Genomic DNA, 16,746 nt, shown 5'->3' with positions numbered 1-16,746 from the left:
TTCAGATTCACACGACGCTGGCTCTGAACCAGCTTTGCAATGCAGGCAAGCCTTAAAGAAGTCTATTGTAGGGAAATCTAAGGAGAGCCCTTTGAAGAAGAAAACCCTCTCTTTGTGGGAGGATCCTACTGCTTATACTCATGAAGAGTTTTTGATTTCAGTGAAAGCTTGTTTTTAGCTAAGACATCTGCAATGCAACAGCTGAGTAGTGTCTGATTCAGAAAAAACCCTGATGTCTGAGAGGTCTTTACTTCTCTCTGGATGGCTTCCTCCTTTCACACTTCTTGTAAGCCAAATGCACTGTCCACATGAAAGAACCTCACTGCATCACTGAGAGTGCCTGCTCACACTGGGTGCTGGCTGTGGAGTCTGGTAGGAGATGGCTGTCTGGCTGTGCTGTTGTGCAGGGTGCACTGGGAAAGGCCTAAAAAGGGAGATGAACCTGTAAATTGTGTGTAGTCAAAATCGTTGTCTTCATTAGTTGTTTTACCACGCTGGAGAGCTTGTATGAGTGAGGTTTGCAACAAAGCAACCTTTGGTTTATAGCATTTTTCCTGCTGCCCAGCCTAGGACAGGTCCTCAGGAGGAAGAGGTCTCTGACACAGGGGGGCAGAGCACAGCTGCGGCTGCTGCATTCCCCTGAGCCCAGAGATGGCTCCAGTACCTTGCTGAGAGCCCTGACAGATGGGGAGAGGAGCAAGTGGCTTTGTGTGGCTCTGCGAGGCTGGTGCAGCAGCTGCACTCCTCTAGGGAAGGTTTAGCTCAGATTAGCCAAAATAAACTCCTCTCCCAAAGACATGCTGATGTGAGCTGCATGGGGCTGGTCTCAGCTGGAAATCACTCCTCGCAGGTCTTAAGGCTGAGCAGCAAGGACAATCAAGACCAGTAACAAGACACTTGGGGCCCACTTGGTATTTCAGATATGTAGGCACAGATCAGGTAGCTGTGGCTCTGGGGGGCTGTGGGCTCACAACGATGCTTGGCAGCATTTCTCTGGCCTGAACTGCATCTCAAGATAGTTGGGGGAGGGAGGGAAAAGCAGGCAGGGGCTTTCTACCCTCCCGTGGAAGAATTCCACTGAACAGCAAGGGCTTGCTAAGCTCTTATATCACACTCGTCCCCACGGTAGTGCGTGGCTTTGCAATTTCCAGCACTGATGTATTTCTAGAGCTGCTCCTGTCAGTGATGTGTTTTAACTGTTATCAGCATTTATCTGCTTCAGGAATTCAGAGTAATAAGTGGATTAAGTGCGGTAGGTTTGTAGGGCTGTTAAGTCAACATCCTTCTTCCGTCCTTTCCCTTCTCTTCCTATAAACAAGCCCATTGCCACTCTAAATGCCAAGGCCTAGAAACACCACTGTCTGGAATTTTAAAAAATATATAGATCTAGCATTTCAAAAGAGATCACACATAAGACTCAGCTGTGGGATTAGAGGCACGCCAGGCCAGACATACTTTCACTGCTGGAATTTGCTATGGTAGAGCTTGCTGAAAAGAAATGGCTTTGAAATGACTACCCAGCAGCTATTAACTGCAAGACAGGATGACATTCTGTTCCTTAGAGCCTAAAAAGAGCCTGAATCTTTTAATGTTAAATTCTAATTCAATTTGGTTTGGGAATTTTGGACAAGGTTTTAACCTTAGACATAAATGGGAGGAAGATGAGGAAAAGCAGTGGAGTCATGTATTTCTGTAAGCAGCCTGTAGTGGGGCTGGACTGTTCCTCCCTGAAACTTTGGTGGAACTCAGCTAGGATACATGTGCCAAAGGATATAAATTACAAAGCTGATAAGGAATAGGCTGTGTTATGACCTTCAGCCACACATGATACAATACACTACTGTGTGTGAGCTGGTCCCTACAGCACAATGAAGAGGGAACTGTTTGCCCAGCTGTGTCTCAGCCACAGCACAGATTGGCCAGGATCTGTATGGCTTGGTCCTTCCTCTGATGCAGCAAATGTTGAACAGTTCCTGAGACTAAATATAGGACTGGGCCAGGTGCTAGCAACAGTTTCTGCCTGTAGCTGGAAAGTGTCCATTAATTTCACTCAAGCACTATTAAAAGCCTGTGATAGTGGCCAGCATTCCCAACCGTGAGGAAAAGCACATTGTTCTGGCACTCAGGAACAACAACAAGTTTATGCAAGTGCTGAACCTACCAGAATTGCCTGTTCACAGCTGTGTCCAACGTACACCCACAAGCAAATGCACACACACGCACGTGCCCACACATGCCCCCCACAGCCAACTCCAGGGAAAGTATTTATCCAAACAAAAAGACTGCTGCTAGCCAAGGCAAAAGCAATGCTGCAGAGACCACAACAAAGCCTCTTTATTGCCGAAGTGTTTAACGCCACAACCATCCAAAAGAGAAACACTGCTTGGCGCAGAGAAGAGCTGCAGCAACTCAACAAGCCTGACTGCAGAGCCTGCCTGAGAGCATTTCAGAGCATTCCCCAGCACAGCAGCTCTGGATTTGCTGCCTTGTCAGAAACCAGCTCAATCCCCCGTCACTGGAAAACCAGCCAGCGGCAACACGCGCACCTCTGAGGATTCACAATCTCTTTGACTCCTCTAACCCCAGACTCTTTGGCTTACAATTTCTCTCTGGCTGGTGGTAAGAGCAATAGGAGAGCCAGGGCTGCACTTCTGCCAGCATTTTTACCACCGTTCTGTGTTGAGTGGCTCTCAGCAGGGCTGGATGATGCTGAGGTAAAAGCTGCCAATGCCCTCTCTGCATTTCTACCAGTTGAATTGCCCTAGGGAAGAGAACAATCAGCAACTAGAAGGGAAACCAGAAAAAGAAAGGTGTTGACACTACCGTAGGGAAGGGAGGGGGCACTTTTGTAATTCCCTTCCACCAACAAAATGAGCCTGCCTCAGAAATCACCCTGCTTCTGCTCTTTTTCTGTTGATCTGCTGGGAAGATTCTTGGGGACTAAATTCTCATCACATGCCTGATATGCTCTCAGGGGCTCACACTCCATGCCTGCGCTTCAGCCTTACAGCATTCCCCTACAGCTCCCCTTCACAGCCTGCCTTTTATAGCCTCTGAGTGACAAGCCGGGGAGGGAGCAGGATTCTGCCTCTAAGGACTTCTTTGACTTCTCAGGCTGACATCTTCCAGGAAAATTTCCACCTGGCTCAGCCCCAGAGCCCACAGCGTTGCGGGAAACATTGGGGGGGGGGGGGGGAGGAGAGAGGAAGGCAGAAGGAAAATGCCTTCCCCTCATGCTACAGCCCTCATCCTAAAACACAGGAAATCATTGTACACAGCACCAGCGTCAGGCCAAGCACCATCCACGTGCTTATTGGCCTTTATTACGCTCCTGTTTGCCTCCTCCAGTTGAGCACTCTTCAAGGAAGCAGCGAAGTTGGGTATCACCTTTCTCCTAAGCAGCACACCATGAAACGGTGAAGCGCTGCCTCAGGTCTTCCCCATGGGGAGGTCGGGAAGGACACTGCACAGACACACGCTGCACCATGCCGAATGAATTGCCAGCTCCTTTAGGCTCGCTTGTTATAAGACAGAGTAAAGGCTGGACCCTGGGGTTGTGGCATACTGTGGTGGGGATTTGAGTGGGCAAGTCACCTTGCTGACAGCACCATAAAGCGGGCCACATTTGATGTGTTTGCGAGCAAGTGTGGGAAAGTTTCCAAGAGGAAACGGCGCACGGGAGATTTAAATGAAACCCGAGCAAACACCCTGCTTCTGCTAGTGTTGTTCAAATTGCACCAGTGCCACAGCCGACCCTGGCTGGTGTCCCCGCTGCTCGGGGCCCTGAACCGAAACAGCGGCCGCCACCAGAGCTCAGACAGGTGAGGAGCAGGAGAGATGGGAGAGCTACCTCCAGCGAAGGTGGCGGGGCCACCCGAACTGCCCCAGGGCCACAGGGGGGCAGCTCCCGGCTCTGCAGGGCGGAGAGCCCGGGAAGAGGGCGAAGCTGGTTGCGGGGCGGGGGCGGCCGCGGGGAGGCGGCGCGGGGCTGCGGCCTTTACCCGCCTCCCGCCGGCTACGCCCTCACCCACAAGATGGCGCCGCAGCCCAGGCCGCGCGCCTCTTCCCGCCCCTCAGCGCGGGCCGCCGCCATCGCCAAGCCCAGCCCAGGGCTGCGGGGCTCCGTCCCTCAGCGCCGGGGTCCCCGCCGGCCGCGGAGGCGGTGCCGCAGCGGCGAGGGGCCGCTCCAGCTACCCGCCGTCGCGGCGCCGTCACACCGCTTCATGCCCGCTGCCGCACGCGCCGCCCTCCCGCGCAGCCGGGGGGGGAAAGCTGCAATTATCCATCTGTCTCATCCGTGTTCCCAGAAATCCTGAGGGGGTTATTTTTTGGAAGAGTAATTTTGCCCCTGGTCTTGTCTCCTGCAAGTGCTGCGGGTGCGAAGCGCCTGTGCCTGGCAGGTGTTAGCTGAGCTCCCCTGAAACTGCCGGCACCTGGCTCCTGGCATCTTGCAGCGTTTGGGAGGTTGTTTGAAAGCCAGCTCCTAGGGACATGGCCACGTGGAAATCTCAGCTTTCATTCACAAAAAAAAAAAAAAAAAAAAAAAAAAAAAAAAAATTAAAGGGATATTGAAAGCTTTTATGATCACAGAGAACAGCCTGCATGTTTGTTCAGTGTGTACGTAAACATTCAGTGGCTAGAAGAGAAATAACCTGTTTTTTTTTCCCCCTAATTCACAGATTGTAAGCTTGTCTCACGATCTTTAAACACTTGGCGTTGGGAATGCCACAGACAGCAAAAGAGAAGTGAGAGTTAGACGAAACACACACAGAAACAGAGGAAACTCCACTGAACCTACCCATGATTGGCACAGTGTGGAGAAACCTGTGCAGCAATGCCTGTTAGCCATGGTGCTGGGTGTATGGCGAAACCTCTTCTCTGTAGGTGCCCAGGGTTTTTGAGAGCTCTCCCTCTGCAAGTAAAGTAGCATTTTCTCTCCATTTAAAACTGCTGACTTGCAGAGTTTTGGAGTTTTTTTTTTTTTTAATTCTACAAAGAAGTTAAAATTTATGCAATAAACAACGACTTTTTTTTTCTTTTCAAGGCAAATGAATACTTATCTTCTAGTTTTCTACACAAGCAAGATGTTCTATCAGTGCAGTTGAAGGCTTTCTCATCTGCATTTTAGCTCATGTGAAATCCAGACACTGGGCCAAACTTGTACAGAACACTGAGAAGATAAAGTGTGTTAAAAGCTTAAGCTGTGCTGGTCTCGTCCTCTCCCTTTCCCCCACGTGCTCCACCACTTCCCATCATTGCTCTTTGACCGATTTCAATACCCCAGATTACTGGAGGAGACCTCCATATTTCACATTCAAAGCTCTATTAGAACAGAGCAGCTCTGCTTAGCAGCACCAGAACTGTAACCCCAGAGAAAATGAGCACAACTAGAATCCATTTAAAGCAAAATTAATGCTAATTAGCTGTAATCAACAACATGAAGAACAACATTTACTCAGCAAGCTGTAGATATTGCAGTAGTGGTTCACCTGTTAGGCAAGAGTAGGCAGAAGATGGGGTATGGAAAAGGAAAATAAACCTTACTGCAGGCTCCGACAGACGTGCTCTAGCAAAGCACACTGCAATGGTTTTAAGGCATCACTGCTCCTAGCTGCCTGCCTACCTGCATTCTCACTCTCCCTCTGCTGCCAGAGGTGACTGTCCTTGCAGCAGCCTGCAGAGAGGAGCATGAACCTGTAATTCCCCATACACACACATACACCCCACCTCAGGCTGCTCTGTTCTCAGCACCAGTTCAAAGCCACCCTCAGCAGCAGTGCAAGCTCATACAGCAGAGTGGGAGCTGCAGCAGCTGAGTCACTTCTGCTGAGCCTACGGGGGCAGCAACCTCCAGACAGGGGGCAAAGCGTGGGGAGCTGAGGGCAGCATTGCCTCAGAGCGCCCTGGCATGCTTTGCCATAGCCTGCCTCTCGGAAGCTGTCCCTCCTACGCTGAGGGCGCTCTGGAAACTCTTGCCAGTGCTGGTAAGGAGTGAAGTTTTATTATGAATGGTATTTCTCAGCTTGCAAAGGCCTTCTAACACAGAGTGTGGGCCCCTGGCCCTTCTCTAGCTGCAGAAGGCGAGAAAACAGAGATGATCTGTACACTGATTTTTCCTGGGAACGCTTCTTATGTACTTTCCACTACAAGCAAAGCCCAGACACATACTCTGTAGAGCCCTGCTCAGAATTACCAGAATTAACCTGTAGCGCTATGCTAGCCTCCCTCAGCAAGTCAAGGCTCCAGTGGTTGCATTTAGCTCAGCACAGCCACTTCAGTGGAGGCAGGCTCAAATCAGTGCACTCACAGTTACAGGTGTGCTGCTGCACCCCAAAGCCGTGAGGCCCACTCTGCACAGCTGTGCAGAGGCCGTGATGGCACAGCGCCTCGCCAGCCCCCAGTGGGAGTACGAGAGCAGGAGTCATACTCACAGCACTCCCACGGCCATCGGACGTGTCACCAGCGCTGGGGTGCCGCGGCTGGGCCGTGCAAACTTTCTTGCATTATCAGCAGATAGGCTAGCACCCTGATGCTGGGGCAGGAAAGGGGCACGCTGCTGAGATCCCTCAGCCTCAGTGTGTAAAACACGAACTCCCCTCCTCCCCACAGCATACACAACCTTACCTTTAGGTGTTTAAATAATTCCTTGAAAACCTGTCTCTGAGTGAGTGGCTGAACAACATCTCTGCGGAGAGCGTGGGGGTGGCAGGGCAGGGAGGTTTGGCAGGGGGTTGGATCCTGCACAGGGCAGACAGGGAGAGGATTATGTTGAACAAGATAACAGAGGTTGCGAGGGAGCTGCACAACCCATTCCTGCCAGCGACAGCCTCGCCAGATGGCCCTTCTGGCCTCGTCTACACAGCAAAGCTGCTTTGGCCTCGGCAAGTCCCGTTCTGAGCCAGGCGGCTGTGCCAGGCTCTGCTCCCTGCACCAGCACCTCCCTGGCAAGGTGCAGCCTCTAATTGCCTGCAGGTACCCAGAAGTGAACCGAGCTCTTTTGCTCCCCTGCCTCCAGCCCACATCAGCCCCTCCCCAGCTCTTCTCCTCACTTTCTCTGTTTCTTTCTGTTAATGTCTTTCCTGCTTTTTCCTTAGCTGGGACTTTGTCATTGGCCTTACAACCTATGGCAACTTTCCAGCCAAGGGTGCGGGTTGGGCATGACCTGCAGCACAGCAATAGCAGCCTCTGGAACCAGCGTGGCCCCCATTGAAAGCATACACACAACCCCCCGCCCCACTTCAGACCGGCACTGCTTTTCTCATGTACACCGGGCCTCCATTGGCTCCTGGGAGGAAGGCTGGGAAGGGATTAAGTAGCTAAGTATCTCACTGGCAATGCATATGGCTTTTTTGCTATTAAACCTCAACTTTGCTTTTATTGTGAACTGTGGAGAATATACAGGCTCATACAGCTGCTCTAGCAAACTCTCCTAGGGTGGAAAAACTTCCTTTAGCCACCAGACCCTATTCTGGCTATCCAAACTAAATAAACCATCCTGGCTAAAGCACTTTGCTGGAAGAATTGTCTCTTTGCTAGGATTTTTGCCAGTATGGAAATGTGTTTCATTCTCTCTTCCCCCCACAGTTTCCCACCCCTCATCTGTATTCCTAGCTGAGAGGCCTATAGGACAAAGATCTGTAGTTTTGGCCTAATGCAAGAGGATCATCACCAAGTTTTGATTTTTTTGTCAAGACCTCTGCCTGCAGTTAGAGAAGGATGATGGGAATACAGCTTAAAAACAGAAAAGCATCGCCACTCACAAAGCCTTTTCCTAACAGGCAGTGCAGGCACATACAGGAGGATGTGTATTTCCCTTGCACCGAGTCCAGCTGAGGAGGAAAGGGCAGAGTGCTGGCGATAATGGCCAGGTTGTCCTAATGGCCGTGCAGCACGCTGAACACACCGCGAGCAGCTGAGGCTACCGAGGAGCAGAGGGGAGGCCTGGGAGGGATTTGCTGAACTTCTCTGTGGGCCTGGAGGTTAAGAACGGAGCCAGAGCACGCTCGAACCCTTCCAGTGAAACGGGTCTCTCCAGCTTTAAGAACCGTGCCGTGCTAGATGTCGATCCAACGGTGATGAGAAATAGGAAATGTGAAAAGCTCTAGAGTGCGAGAGGAAGTGTGTCCTGTCCACATGGAGAAATAGTTCAGTGAGAACAAGTGCATGGAGATGGGACTATGCAAATACCAAGGTGGGATTCAAACCCTTCTCCCATGGCTCATATCTCCACAGAGCACTCACACTTGCTTTTTTAATATATATACATATGTGTGTGTGTATATATATGTGTGTATATATGTATGTGTACACACACACACACACATTTTGTACATAGCATAGCTACTAGTATTTGGTGCGACTTTGGTTTCATTCAGGCAGCCCCCTGGGTTCCCCTTAGCCCCAGTAGCCGTATGGAGACCGCTGTGCTGCAGCTGGGCCTCCAACTTCTCCCCCACACCTCTCCCTCCCTGTTCTTCACCCACTGGGGAGATCCTTCTCCACCCCACTACTGTTTCCTTTATTATCTCTGCCCAGCTGTGGTTTATAAGTTGTTTAAATCTTTTCTAGGAACAGATAGAGATCACAATTACCCAGAATCCAAAAATGCAGACGGCTTGAAATGTGGTTAGACTCTGCCCTACTTTCATTGAGTTAAGAGGAACGCTCTCTATTGAGGTGTGCAGGGAGGAGGGGAGAGGAGCAGAGGAGAGAGGGAGAAAAGAGAAAGACGCAGCTCAGCAAACCACCCCCCCTTCTCTCCCTCCCACCCTGAGGAACAAATCTGACCCCTGAAAGCCTGCTGCATCTGTTCAAACCACATGGCCTGCTCCTCCTGGTTTGCCTGGGACCTCCAGGGGAGCAGAACACAGCTTTCTGGAGCTGTGAAGCCTGAGAAAGAGGCTCTGGTGCACCATAACACTTCACATAGGCTTGTACATTGCTCCAAACAGAGCTAGGCATAAGTGTTTTGCTGAACTGGGGCAGGTCGATGATGGTAATGTAGGGAGTGCTGCAGATTAAGAATGAGATATGTGTTAGCAGAGTTTTTACCATCCACACATGCACTGATAGCTTTCCCCACACAAAGTTGCTCAGAGGCCAGGGCCAGGGGAGCCGCAAAGTGGAAGAGCAGTCTGGGACTTCCCTCCTGTGAGAAATCCCCTCCCGGGAAGTCCACGCTCAGTTACAGAGCTACTGCTGCGCTGTGTCGAGCCTCCAAGGTGAGCACAGCTCCATTACACTCTCAGCCTCCTCCGAAGCCAATACTCTCAGGGATCTGCAATGACCCAGGAATGGTTTCAGCTGAAATAACTTTGGAAGACCCTTCTTCTTCTCTCTGTGGTCCCTGCCCACAAGACCAAACTGCAAAGCTTTGGGAGCCAGGATGTGTGTTTTCCAAACACATCCTGCCCAGGGTATGATTTTGATAATCTTGTGCTTTTCTTACAAACTTTCATGGTGTTCAGAGGGGACAAGACTTGGGTGGGGGGAGAACACCCACTGACACGTGAAGTTATATACCTCCAGCTCTGTGATAATGTTTAAGTTAGAGAATATTCGTTCAGTGATTCCACCTTTATTAGTCCAGCTATGGAGCAGTACATAGACAGACAAGCCATCAGCAACCACTAATATTTTAAGGGCATTGTTTAATTCTGCTTGGAAGTGCAAGTTTCAAAGCAAGGATCAGAGCAGCAGCTATGTATTTTTGCTGGTGTTCTCGCTAGTGGTAGCAACAGTGAGAAATTTCAGGAGAACACTTTGCTGTAGTCAAGGCCAGAGAGAGATGCTAAAGAGGATATATCATCTGAAAGATGAAATAGTCCAAGATCATTACAGTATTTATTAACACCATTTACATGGTCTGACATGAACACCCTTGGAAGGAGGAATGAAAGAACACCAGCAAACACACTACATTCTCCAGCAAGAAGTTTTTTCATCCTATTGAAAAGCTTTATTAGAAAGAATGATGAGAATGATAATAATAAGGCGCTATAATTATACCTGATCCTTCTATAATCTCTCTCTCCACAGAGTTCGGGAGCAGTTTGCTGCTATTATTGGATTTGAACAGCCCCATCTGGATAACATACGACTGATTTGTTTGCATGGCTTATTTGAGGCATTTCAGCACGTACATGAGAGCTGCAGTCCTATCTGGCCTATTCCCTGCAGCCTGTGAGAGCAGGAAGTGATCCTGGATCCGGTTCTCCACCTCCCCTTTCCCACAGCCCCAGTCCTTGGAGAGCTCTTCACAGAAGCCTGAGGAGAAAAGGAGCCATTGTCCCTTCCCACCCAACCTGCCACCACAGATTGCGGGATACAGCCTAGAGGCTGGATATCACTTGGAACATCTGGATTGGCACCTGCATTATTTTAGGCCTGAGATTCAATGAGTCCCAATATGACTCTAGATGCACCTAAAAGTCCATCTGCAAGGACCCAGCGCGTACCTTGCTGCGCCGTGCTAACACACACCCTGCGCTGCCAGAATAGCTACCACCTTCTAGGCTGAAGCTTTTAAATGAGGGAGTCTACTGAGTGTGTGTGTTCAGTGCATGCACAGAAACTGGGAAGGCATGAAGGATGCTGGCATCTTTCTGGTCTCAGTGTGCTGGGGTTATCTGCAATGCCAGCTCAGGTGCAGTGGCACAGGCAAGCTCCAGGCATGGCTGCCTTTCATCATGGCATTTAAATGGGTGAGAAACTTCCTCAGTCAGGAACTTTGTTGGCCTCCTGCAGAAACTCTTGGGTGCAAAGCTGAGCACTTGCTACCTCGCTGTGCCAGGGCCAGGAGAAAACAGACACAACTCTAATTCACCCTGTGTTTAAAAAATTATTATAAAATGGGATTTTTTAAATTAATAAAAGCATGATACAAAAAAAACCCCAGTTTATATAAACTGAACTGTTTTCAGTCTGAAATCCACAGCAAGCTGTCACTAGCTTACAGCTCAGAGAAGAGCCCTTTCACACTGAATCCTCATAAAACTTAACAAACATGAGTTGCTGAGTTCTTTTGTGGCTATTGCTGCTTTTTAAAGGAAAAAGGTATTTTTTCCTTCTGTGATTTGGAGCAAGGACTTCTGCTGATGATGACCTGGAGGCAAGCCAGGGAGCTTGTTTCCCTTCCCGCTGCCACCCCACCTCCAGCACGGACAGGTGGGATTTCCAGAGCCTGCCCATTCCCAAGGCTGTGGGTGCATTTTCCTGAGTGAGTTAAAAGGGAACCGTTAGTTCTGCCTGAAGTTTTTCCCCAACTTCCTTTTTCCTTTTTGAAATATTACACCCAATTTCCTTGCTTTCATTCACTTAAGGCCTTCAGAGCCATCTTTGTCTATTTGTTTACTTCTGTTTTATTTTTGAAAGTCAACTCCCCAATGGACATAAGCTCTCAAGTCACTTTTGGAAACACTGTCTTGTCCGTAAGTGCTTTGTTTGTGATCCTCTCCAATCCTTCAGGCTATTGTTTACGAGCTCCAAGGCATCTACACTTGGGCTAATCATGCCGAATGCCAGCACTTCCCCCAGCATGATTTGTTGCTCATACCAGTGGGAGCATGGTTTGTTTTGATTAAGTTTATTGTGGAAAACCCACATTCGCTCACATCAGCCTGACAAAGGAGTGGGCCTAACCCCACCAACTGTTGTTCCAACAGGAACAACAGTCTGGTCACTGATTTCAATGGCATCAGGGACCAGCTCAAAGATCTAGACACCGAAGCTGGTATCTTGGAAAGGCAGGTAGTGCAGGAATCCCCAAAATCCTCCTTTAAAAAAGTGCACATGTTGTCATTTGCTCTGGGTCAGATGAATCAAATGCAGACCCAGGAGGCTGCCTCTGATGTGTGACATTTTCCTCTTCCTCTCTGCTTGGCTTTTTTGAAGCTGTGCAGATCCCTTCTGAGGTGAAAGTAGCCAGGCTCGACCACCCCCTCGACCTCCCCACCACCACAACTGACACAGCTGGGTAGTGCCATTCCAGCTGTCACCTCGGGCTGATGCTGGCCTCAGCTGCTGGCCTCAGCTGACAGCCTCAGCTGACAAGTCAGACTCCTTCACTCCTTTTGGACAATGACGTTTTTCTCCTCAGCCTCTGCTGGTGCTTGCCTCAAGGAATCAGACTGATACCCCTATTTTTCTGTTCATAAAAGCCGAGAGGAAGCAGCCAAGGGCTGCTACCACAGAATCTGGAATCGAAGCAGTGCTGGAGCACGCAGTAGTACGCGGTATGTGGTCTCTGCGACTGCACTGCAATGTGCAGCTGCCCTGGCTATCTCAAGGCAACACAGCACAGATACCAGGAGCTGGATGCACAACTAGAGTGCAGCATAAGTAGCCCCTGCTGAGAAGCTGAGTAAATTTGCCTGTTTTACACTTCATGCTGTTCAGGGTGTTCCCACACTCCCGCCATAATGGAGCTGTGCCCACCGAGGCGAAGAGCTCAAAGTCACATCTGGACCCCACCTCTCCCCTATTTCCTGGCTAAGCACTTCCTACCCCAGAGGTGGAGCCTTTCTCACCGTTAACTTGTTAGTTTTTGTACCCACAAAAATGTTAGCATCTCCCATGGCCTGTGGCAGGGACTGCAAATAGCTTAGCTATACATTCCGTGAAGAAATATCTCCTTTTGTTTGTTTTGGGTCTGACACTCGAGTATTTCATCGGATTCCTCCTTGTTCTTGTGTGAAAACAGACTCAGTCAGTCAGTCACCTACTCCATGCCACTTAGGCTTTACAGACCTCTGTCACAGAGACCTCAGTCATCTCTTTTCCTGGCTGGAGAGTCCTAGTCTATTGAGTCAGCCCTTATATGGGAACCGTTTGGAAGTACTCTGCTTTGCCTGAATCAAAACCTGCAGCTCTGGCAACCCCAGCTGAGATCACAGGGTAGCGGGGAGTGTGCAGAGCCCCAGACAGCTCTGCGGGGAGGAAGCACGAGTCACAGAGCGGCTCTGCCGTGTCTCCCTTTCCCGGTGACACCTGCTTTCTCTTTGACTGCCGTCCTTAACAGCCCTGCCCTGTTTTTGCACCAGGCGATGGCACAGTGCAAACACAGCGCCGTTGCATGCAATTATGATAACTCTAATAAGGCCAAACATCAAAGGAATTGGTGCAAAGTGAACTCAATTAGACAAACCCGCACATTCCACTAACCGGCGTATCCTTGTAAATTGAGATTTTCAGGACATTAAAAGGATAATGATGCAAATAGGTATTTTGGGAGGGACGTCAGGATAAGAGTCCAAAGCTGAGCCACTGCTGCGTGTACCCAGGTTTTGTTGTGAAGCTTGCCCACACAGGAGGAGCTCAGGTCCAAACCTTGAGCATGCCTGACTGTTAATAAAATTTTTGAAATGTGTTTGCACAAACTTGACTTTTTCAGGGAATTTTGAGCCACTGAGGCAGATCCATAATGGAATACAGACCCTTATGTCAGAGGTAATCATGTATTATTACAAGAGCTGCTGGCTGTGGGGCCCCTCCTGTGTACACACATGGGTACATATGGAAGTTATTAGCTTATTAAGTTTCAGCGGAGGATTTTGGGAAATTAACCGGTGAGTCTCCAGAGCACTGCTGAAGGGCAGCTTTTTGGGAGCAGAGTAAGAACTGTTGCCTGCTGGATGCCTATGCCGTGTTGGGGCTGAAATCCAAGCCCTTTGCAGCCTGATAGAGGAAGCCTCTCTCACAAGGACTAAATTTTCAACTTTGGCTGTTAGGAAGAACAGTTGAAAAAAACCATCTGCAAGACTGTATAAGTTTCCTCGACACACTGAAATGAGTCAGCTGGAGAAATGTATAACATAACATATAAAAATGCAGGCAATTTTCTCCTAGTCCCTGAATGGTGCTCAAGAGGTTCTGAGGAAGTTTGTAATTTCTTTATAAGTCCCTTTAGGAGCCACCAAAAGAAATGTTTGGCTACAGGCCACTAGGACCTGCTCCTACATGGAAGAGGGCCTAATTCAGAGTCAGGGTGATTAAAGTGAACCTTAGTTTAAAGTCACCCCTCAGAAGTAAACTCTTATGTTTTAACTTAGTACATTTTTTTAAGTTTTTTAAAAGTTTCTTTTCCAAAATCCAACCCAAAAATGAAGCACTATTCTCTGTAAAATCCGCCACATCCGAATCACTGTTCACATTCTTCTCCTCAAATTGGTTTCTTTGCTTGCACCAACCCTGATCTGAAAAGTGACCTCTCCTCTGGAGTACTGCAGCGAGTCACCCATAATGCGCTTTAAACTTTCATAATCTAGCAATACTTGGCAGTCACTGATTGCGTTTCATCCACAGATCTCAAATCGATTCGCTACAGCCCTGCATGGAATTGACTTACTTGTAAGACAGAGACAAGCACTTACTGTGCAATTAGAAAAAAAAGAACAAAACAAAGCAGATTTTATTAAAATCCACACGGTTTCCTCCACCCCGCCCCCAGCATGATTTATCCTAAAGCACAGTCCTGCCCACAAATGGAGCGCTTCCGCAGCCCTCGGCCGTGCAACTCGTGCTGCTCACTTCGGGCCAAATAAGAGCGGTTCATAGTCAGGTCAGAGCAATCCAGTTCGAAGGCTCTTCCCTCAGCGAGTTATAACTGCTGCCATAAAGCAGAAGCATTCCTGTGCTCGGTTATAAATGTGAAAGAAATTAGCCCATTCCCTCCTGCTCCCCCCCCCCCCCATGGTTTCTGAGGGAAGGCAGCCAACATGCCTCGGATAAGACATCCCTAGCGGAGAAAAGGAGCGAGGAGACGAATCCGGTGCCTGGGTAGGGAAGGTCGGGTCCCATCGCTCTCCCGGAGCGGGGCAAGATGCCCCTCCCCCCCCAGCTGAGGAAGGAGCTGAGAGTCGGGGCACACACCGCAGCGCGCAGGAAGAAGGCTCGGCTCTATTTCCAAAACGTGGGTGCCCCAAGTCCCCTGAGACGCCCGCAGGGGCGGGCGCAGGAGCTGCAGGAGCCTCATGCTCTTCTGGAGCAGTGGCACCCCAAAGACCATGCTGGGTGGGCAACGGGGTGATGCCCAAGGCCAGGCCCAACCCGTGGCTGATGTAGCTATAGGGGCAGGCAGCACCAAGCGCACGCGCGCAGCCCAGGCTGGGCAGGAGGGCTCCACGTAGCGTGGAGAAAGGAGACGGGAAGTGCTTTTTTCCCTTTATCAAGACACCATACCACTTCACTGGCGTTGCTGCCATCCTGGGAACACGTGGCTGGTCTGGCACCCTGCCAACACACTCCTGGTGCACATCCCAACCTTCCCACCGGAGGTGGTTTTCCAGCCACAGCCTCTGTGGCTGCAGCATATGTGACCCCTTTACCCCACTGCCCCCTCCGCAGCGTGTCCCACCTCCTGCTCTAAGCAAACACAGACTCACGGGGTCATTCAGGCTGGGAGGGACCTCAGCAGATCTCCAGTCCAACCTCCTGCTCAAAGCAGGGCCAGCTACGAGGCCTGACCAAGTTGTTCGGGGCTTTCCCCAGTCTGCTCTTGAAAACCTGCGAGCATGGAGACTGCATGACCTCTCTGGCAGCCTGCCCCACTACTGAACTGTCCTCAGGGGAAAAAGTGTCTCCTTATATCCAGTCTAAACTTCTCATTTCATCTTATGACTGTTGTGCCTTGCTCTCCCACCGTGCACCACTGCAAAAAGCCTGGCTCCTTTTTGAACTCCTCAAGGGTACTGGGGCTGCTGTTAGGTCCCCCTGAAGCCTCCTCCTCTCCAGGCTGAACAAGTCCTGGTCCCCCAGCCTCTCCTCAAAGGGCAAGTGCTCTAGCCCCCTGAGCACCTTGGAGGCCCTCTCCTCACTCCAGTTTATTGCATTTTTCTTATACTGGAGGGGGAAAGGGGGCAAAACAGGATGGAATAGTTTAGATGGGGTCTAATGAGGGCCAAGTACAGGGAGATAATTGCTTCTATCATTGCTATGCTCCTACTAAGATGGCCCTGGATGCTGCTGACCTTCACTACCAAGGCACACCGCAGGATCACGGTTGGCTTGCTGTCTGCCAAGACCCCGAGGCCTTGGGTTATAGAGTTTGAAGAGAGCTGCTTCAGGAGCTGGAAATGCTCATAACCCCGAGGGAGGAGGGTTTCCTGAATAGGGGATGCACATGGCTATGCTCCTGGGGTGTGCTGATCCCAAAACACCCTGCCCCCCCGCCAGCGATGCTGCATGGAGTAACGCAGGGCATCACAGCCTGATTCAGGTGTCCAAAGGCTCCAATTTAATACCTCTAATGGACCCAGCTATGCTAATATATGCAATTACCCGTTGGTAATAAGCTTTTTGTCCTGCCCCTGCCAGAGGTTACTGCTCCCACAGCAAGCAAGGCCATACCCGGGCCTCAGCTGCCATGGCACAGGCCCTGCTATATTGAACAATCCCAGCTTGCGCTTTTGCTCTGGGCTGAAAACCGCAGCGGCTGCAGTATTAGTGAGCTGCCCCTGCCCTCCCCGAGCCAGCAAGGGAGCAGGCAGCCAGGAGGAGACAGCCATGGCTCCCGCACTCGTTTAACCAGCTTGGTTCAGAAGCCAGCGCCCCGAGACACGAGGCCAGGCACCTTCCCGTCAGCAGAGCGACAGAGGCCCCTAGAGAATAATTCAGTGTCTAAGCTAGGCTCCTACAATGAATCATACCCTGTATCTCTCTCTTCACTAACCACACGCTTCGGTTCCTCAGATAAGATACCTGAAGCTGAGAGAGTGACTATCTGCCACTGAATTCAGCAGCAACATCCCT

Source organism: Dromaius novaehollandiae, chromosome 1 (genome assembly GCF_036370855.1).
Source record: "Dromaius novaehollandiae isolate bDroNov1 chromosome 1, bDroNov1.hap1, whole genome shotgun sequence".
NCBI classification, from domain to species: Eukaryota; Metazoa; Chordata; class Aves; order Casuariiformes; family Dromaiidae; genus Dromaius; species Dromaius novaehollandiae.
Note: the sequence above shows the minus strand (reverse complement) of the source record.